At 34.8% G+C, this 7,665-nt stretch overlaps 1 pseudogene across 1 annotated transcript; it reads right to left on the reverse strand.

Annotated features, from left to right (window-relative positions):
* Positions 1–2,227: 2,227 nt before the first annotated feature.
* LOC149531744 (2-oxoisovalerate dehydrogenase subunit alpha 2, mitochondrial-like) lies at positions 2,228–6,009 on the reverse strand (annotated as a pseudogene). Its single transcript, XR_016358494.1, has 9 exons — positions 5,344–6,009; positions 4,878–5,015; positions 4,540–4,720; positions 4,134–4,291; positions 3,846–3,945; positions 3,630–3,741; positions 3,379–3,496; positions 2,982–3,189; positions 2,228–2,821 (listed from the first exon to the last, which is right to left on the reverse strand). The product of XR_016358494.1 is annotated as a 2-oxoisovalerate dehydrogenase subunit alpha 2, mitochondrial-like (transcript).
* Between the last annotated feature and the right edge of the window lie 1,656 nt (positions 6,010–7,665).

Consider the following 7,665-nt stretch of genomic DNA (forward strand, 5'->3'; position numbering starts at 1 on the left):
CCTGGGATTCCTAAGGGATTGCTCGGGTAACTTCTACGTGACTTTTGCGATGACACTTTCCCGCTTGCATATTAGGTTTCCTACGTGTCTTGTGGTACCTCTGGGTTTTAGATGGTGATCTTTTTAGGAACCCTTGAGTTAGCATACTTATAAGATTTCCTGGACTTAGAGAGTATTTATGATTATAGGTTTTGTTATCCTATTTGGGACTTGAGACTTTCTCCTCAGCGCGGTGGGAGTGGAACATTTAGGTTCCACGCAGTCGGGTGATAGTGCTTTTACTCTTACCATTGAGATCCGTTCCGTGGTCACCGTGGCTGGAGTTTTCGTGATTGGCATTTACCTTCACTATGTTCTTGGATTATTATGATGGATGGTTAGATTTTATGATAGATGTTTTATCATTATGGATGTATGGATGTATCATGTATGGGGAATAGTTTCATATATTTTTACTGTACTTTGTATCATGGATTTGAGGATGTTGTATCTTGATCTTTACATATGTATATTCTTTTAAGCCTTTCATACCCTGTGACTTGTACAGTGGATGATTGGGCATTCCGAATTAATTTGCCGGGAGGCATTCGGAACAAATGTATATTATGGACATGGGACTTTCTAATTATTCTTTCATATGTATGTGATAGTTGTTAGACTTAGAATTAATTAAATTTAAACGTGACTCAACGTCTTGGGATCTTTAAGAAATGTAACTTGCAATGTATGTTTGTCGATGATTACATGTTATTGCTTCCGCTACTATGTGTTTGATGTGTATGTTATACCTTCTTACTTTAAAAAAAAAAAAATGTTTAGCAAACTTAGTGAAACTTTAGGTTAATTCTTTTGGATCCCTTGGCGGGGCGTTACAGCATGCATTTCGATACGATTTTGCAAAAATATTTTTATTTTATTTTAAAAAGCATTAAAAATAATACTTGTGGTTATACAAACACCACACCATCGTTGAGAGTGAAGCAGTTACTGCTCAACCACTCGTGGCCCACCTGCATTCTACCGCTCAGCAGCCCATGCCCCACCTCTGCCCACGACACCTCCCCTCCGCTCGGTCACCATTGCCTAGTTCCACCACCACACGGTCACCTCCGCCTGGTTCGACCATCCTTGGTCCACCTCCACTCCTCCTAACCCTTCCCATGGTCACATGTGGGCCAAGGGTGCTTAAATTAAGCCCCCTTCAATTTTTTTTTGAAGATTTAAAAATTTTTGTTTGCCATACAGGGGCCTTGTCAATTTTTTGGTGATAACTTGAGCATATAGAGGTCTTTTTTTAATCTAAAAGAAGTGCCAGAAAGATAATTTAGAGACGGAGACAATGGTGTAGGTAATTTTTGAATTTTTTTTTCTAGTTTGGTATCTATTTTTGCACTTGAAGTTAGATGATGTCGTCCATCTTCTAAGGGCGTAATTTGTTCGTTATAGCTCCACTTTTTGATCCAAAAAGCTCTTCTCGAGCATGTTCAAGATTCTCTATTATTTCACTAGTATTTTATACCTACAATAAATTTCCATTCTTGTAGGCACAAAGAAGACATAAGTTTTTGAGATATTTTCTTAAATGGATTTCTTAAAAACCTTACTTCAATCTGATGCTAACAATCTAGCGATTCTTTGTGTCCACGAAATTCCTACTTCAAACGCCCACAAAAATTTTCTTGCCTATCAATTCTCAAGTCACTTCTCTAAACGTGTGTGTGGAGAAATGAGTTAAAATTCCTTATTAAAGGCCTCCAACCTTAGTCAGGGTTTCTGTTTTTGAAATGTCCTCTCACTTTATTTATTTTCTTATTATTTACTTTTAATTAAATCTTTCATGCACACTTAGTGCCTTTTAGTCAAAATATTTTATTTTATAATTTCCACTTGTTTTAATTTAGTGATATGCTTTTAGATAATATTATTATTATTTGAACCCCAAATATTATTTAATTCTTGTTATTAAAAATAACTAATAAATTTATAATAATATTGAATGAAATAATTACAATTACATCAAGTTTAGCTTTAGCAATTTTTAAATTGCTATTAGTTCTCAAGTTAGACTTTAAATTGAATTGTTTAATTTTAACTCATTTATTTAATTAATTCTTAATTAATTATATATAATATAATAATGGTATTCATCCCTAAAATTTTCCATTAAATTATTTATATAATTAATTCTCCTCATCTAGTTACACTTAAAACCACAAAGTAGACCACATACTCAAAAGAACCTCGACTTATGTATCATATTCGCTGTATTATTCATATTTTGTTTCTATAGGGCCCCGTTTGGTTGCTGGAAGATGAGGGTTAAAACCGGGTTATCAGAGGCAAAACCAGGTTTTGCAAAAAAACTTTGGTGTTTGGTTGGTTAAAATTGTAGCCTGGTTTTCAATTTCATCTTCCAATTTTGGTCAAAAATTGGAAGAAGTTTCTTCCAACAAAAAGGTGGAATTCGAAATTAAAACCAGGTTTTGAATTTTATAACAGTTTTTTTAATAATATTGTGGGGTCCATAGTATATTCATCTTCCGTGTCAACCAAACGGACCATTGGCTTTCCAAACCACAAAACCAGGTTTTCGAAAACCTGGTTATAAGATAACCTGGTTATGTCAAAAAATCATCTTCCCCAACTAAACGGGGCCTAGAGGTACATTACTTGGGTAATCTGCTCCGTGTCGTGCAACCATTTCTTGGAGCTCTTTTTCTTGTTCCTGAAGATTTAATGGAACTTTATCATATACATCAGAGAAAAGATTTTCTATGCCTGGCTTTTCCATGCGCTCAGCAATCTGAATCGCCTGTAAAATCTGATCAGACCAAGAAAATGTGGTTTCCACAAAGTGAGGTGATAGAATTGAGAATAAATAAATAAATGAGGCAAAAGAACAAAAGCAGTCCAAAAACAGTTATAGAACGGTGAAAACTGCAAAACTCTTTAAATAGAATATGTTAACTCCTCAGATTTACCTCGCTTCGTATTCCATTCCTAAGTTCTGATTCGTCCTTCTCATTCCACCAATTATTTCGATTCAGCCACTTTCTAAACCTTGAAACAGGATCATGTTTCATCTTCCAATGCTCAATTTCATCTATTCTACAATATTTGGTTGAATCATCGGATGTTGAATGGTGACCTACTCGGTATGTAAGTGCCTGAATACATAATTGCAACAATCTGTAAGAGCTTTTTTAAACCATATGTTTTCCTGTATTCTACCATCTCCGCGACAAATTGCAACTGGGAATTCAAATGCACACATTAATCTTCGGAGTTGTCTGCAAGTGCAGACAACAACTATGGTTAAACACAAGTATAAGACAAATTGAATGAAAAGGATGTGAAGTGAAGAAAAATAATTTACACTCATTGATTGCAATTTGCCGGGCCATGCTAACTGCAGAGTACATGGCAAGTGCATCATTGCCATCTACTCGAATGCTTCGTATCCCATAAGCATGTCCTCTCACAACAATGCCATCACCTAAAAATGTTGAGCAGGACAACCACCGGGAAACAAGTAATAAATCAAATCAAGAAGAGGCTCCCTCAAACAGATGCAATAATTTTAATAATGTCTATACATCCACAGTTCAAAAATCAGACGCGCAACTTACTTCTAAACTGTTCTGAAGATGGGGTGCTGATTGCCCATCCATTATTTCGTCAAATAAATATAACTGGAGCTTCTAAAACTGCTGCAAAGTTCAATGCAGCATGACAATCTCCCTGGTGGAATTAGAGGACACAATGTAAACAAAAATTGAAACAATTGAACATTTATTTGATCGAAACTAATTGTGCACATCAAAAAGATAAGGTTTCAGCCTGACCTCACTTGATCCACCGTCACCAAAATAAGTTACTGCACAAGCTTGCTTCTTCTCCATTTTCAGTGAATATGCTGCACCTACTGCCTGAGGAATCTGTGTTTTGGCAAGCATGAACATAAATGAGATTTATAACTGGTCATTCTAGTCATTCATAGCATGTGTCATAAAACAGTATTCATCTAGTATTTAGTGTGGTTAAAAACTGCCAAAGTCCACAGCCCTATAAATAATGCCATTGCATAAGTAGTCCATAAAAATAATCACTGTACAAGTAAACAAGATCCTTACGCTATAGTTGAAGATATGGTAAAATAATTTAATGCATTAGATCCATAATGAATAGGCATCTGGCGGCCCTTGCCATAATCAGACGCATTCCCAAAGCACTGGTTTGCAAATTCTTGCAGTGTAAAACCACGCCACAGAAGAACACCTGGCTCCCTATACTGTACATAACAAAGACAAGATTCATCTGAGTTGGTGCAGCCCTAAATGCATGAGTGATTTTACAGTATTTTCAGCAATAGAAACAAGTTCATAACAATTCCAGAGAAATAATTCAGATACAACTCAATGTGCTTCTTAAAGTGATTTAGCATCTGTATTTCATGCTTTTTGAAGCCTTGTGAGCCCACCCAATGAAAATTTATAAATCACTATAAAAACTAAATATCAAGGCAAATGAATCGTTTACCTGGGCAAAAACAACATCATCAATACTCAAAGCAGCCGCTGACGAAATATTTATAGCTTCTTCCCCAGTAGATGTTAGATAAAAGAAATTCTGCCTCGTCTTTGAGCTTCATAAAATATGATATCCATTACCTGAAGAGTTATATACTATTGTACATTTTCAATGCTAATTCTCTGTCAACCTGCCATAGATCAAAATCTTGTAGATGAGAAGTGATGTATTCCGTATTTCTTTAGTATTTCATGTCACATATGACCTATGTAGAATTGACAACATCTCCATCAAATTACTCCACATAATATGTAAAAGATTATATAATACTTCTTAGAAGTGTTCACCTCATATATACCATCAGTTGCAATCTGATGTCCATAACTATCCAGAATTCTGTAGCAAGGTACACGATCTTTTGAAGACTCTGACATGAAGATCATTTCAGAAGTAAATTGCACTTTCCCACCTGGAAACTCCAGTAACTGTCCATTCAAAAGGAAGGCATGTTACGTAATGCTCTAAATTAAAACCATCTACTTTCTAGGATAGAAATTTTGATTTCTCATTCAGGAAATAAAATAACTTCCCTATATGGCTTTGCTTATGTATGTTGATACAGGCCTCATACTCCTAATGACTATCAAACACAATCAACAGTTTCAAACAGAATTATTTTCTCCCGAATAAACAAATTTTCCAAGCAATTGAGCAATTTAATTCCTTCGGAGTGTTTCATGTTTCCAAAAGACAGATCACCAGAATGATAATTGAATAAGATTTCACACTTATTCTAGTTCCCATAAAACAGACCTGGTTTTCGTCATCATCTTCTGAAGCCACGTCTTGGCTGGAATACTCAGCCACGCCTTTCTCTGCTTCTGTTCTAATCCCAGGATGCACCCTTTTGCCGGAAGATTGTGAAGCTTCACGGGCCAAATGCTTTTGGGTTACGAAATTCCGGCTTTGTGTTCTTAAATCCCATCTCTGTGGACCCAAAAGTCTCAGAAGACTATGGGGCCCTGGCCCATTAGGGACACCATCAAAATTATTTGATAACCTCTGCAACAAACGAGTTTGCACAAATGAATTCCACCATACTCTAGAAATGGCTTTTGATGGAAAAGACATCCCAGAGCAATTGAGTTCCGCCCAAAACCAGGAAGAGAAATATAGTGAAAACCCAATGCAGAGTACTCCAAGATGGCAATTAATTGAATAACGAAAAGATTACAGCATATTCATTTCAACTTCCTTCCTCCTGGCTCATTAGTATAAACCCGAAGTGCTTATATTTTAAATAAAATATTTAGTTGCTATTAAATAAGATCTATGAATCCGACAGTGCAGGATCGAGGAGAAAGGTAGATTCCAATGGAAATACCCAACTCTGACAACGTTTTTCTTCCACGAAAATTTGCCGAAGTTGGGCGATTCTATTAAAATTGTCTGGCTCTTCGGAATGACGTGCTTGTCTATCATTTTTCCAGTAAAAGAACACAATACTTGGGACTGATGGAACTGTTTAAGGTTTTTGTTCACCTCAAATATATGATAAAAATTGAAATTTGATGGAGCAATGGGAGGTAGAGATTCTGACACAGCAATTTTGAGTTCCCACGCAATTTTCCGTCTTATCTACAATCCGATAATCGCAATAATTCAATTTGATAATGACAAACGTTTGGATTGTGGAAATCTTTCAACTTTAATTAATAGTTTCTTTTCGAAAATTTAAAACATTAATTTTTCCAATCTCCGTGTGAAAGGTTGGGTAGCAATATACTAGCTTATATATACCTATATATATATATTACGTCGAAAGTAATCGTTCTCGAGGCGCCTATTTTTATTTAATCCCAAGGTTATTTTATAATTGGGATTTATGAAAAAAAATAGGCGCCTCGAGAATGATTACTCTTGGCGTAATATATATATATATATATATATATATATATATATATATATATATATATATATATATATATATATATATAAGCTAGTAGCAGTCGCGACGCAACAGATAAATTATTTTTTAATTTTTCTTTTTTTGATATGGTTAGTATTGATTTTTTTTTTCTTTTTAAATTTAGTTGTATAAACTTACTATAAAATTGTAGTCATATAAACTTAGTATAAAATCATTCTTCAACATTTTTTTAAAAAATTCTATATATATATTGTTTATTTGCATCACTTTGATTCAATCTTATTTTAAGGATATTATTAGGTAAATTGTTATATTTAAGAGTAGAGTTATGGTTATGGTTAGGGTTAGAAATAGGGTTAGGGTTAGCATTAAGATTTAAATTAGGGTTAGGGTTACAATTAGAGCTAGAGTTAGGGTCAGGATTAGAGTTACAATTAGAGTTAGAGTTATGGTTAGGGCTAGGGCAAGGGCTATTTTAGGATTATGACTATTTTTAGGGTTAGAGTTAGGGTTAGGTTTAGAATTAGAGTTTTGAATCAGGGTTAAGGTTAGAGTTAGGGTTAAGGCTTTAATCAAGACTAAAGTAAAGGTTAGGGTTAACATTAAGATTTAAATTAGGGTTAGGGTTAGGGTTAGGATTTTAATTAGAATTAGGGTTAGGGTTACAATTAGAGCCAGAGTTAGGGTCAGGATTAGAGTTACAAATAGAGTTAGAGTTGTGGTTAGGGTTATTTTAGGATTATGACTATTGTTAGGGTAAGAGTTAGGGTTAGGATTAGAATTAGAGTTTTGAATTAGGGTTAAGGTTAGAGTTAGGGTTAGGATTTTTGTCAAGATTAAAGTAAGGGTTAAGGTTAAAGTTAGATTTTTGAGTTAGGGTTAAGGTTAGAGTTAGAGTTTTGAGTCAGGTTTAAGGTTAGAGTTAGGGTTTTAGTGAAGATTAAACAAAGGGATACGGTTAGGATTAGAGTCTAATTATGGTAGAGTTAGATTTATAGTTAGAGTTAGAGTTAGGGGTATGATTGGGTTAAGGATTAGGGTCAGTGTTAGTGTTAGGGTTAGAATTAGAGTTAGGGTCAGGGTTGGAGATAGGCGTATAGAAAGGGTTAGGGTTAGAGTTAGCTTTAGGGTTAAAATATTTTTTAGGGGTAGAGTTAAAGTCCAATTATGGTAGAGTTAGATTTAGGACCACAATTAGAGGTAGA

The sequence above is a fragment of the Cupressus sempervirens genome, chromosome 11, assembly GCF_028749045.1.
Source record: "Cupressus sempervirens isolate cs-2001-9-10 chromosome 11, ASM2874904v1, whole genome shotgun sequence".
Lineage (NCBI taxonomy): Eukaryota > Viridiplantae > Streptophyta > Pinopsida > Cupressales > Cupressaceae > Cupressus > Cupressus sempervirens.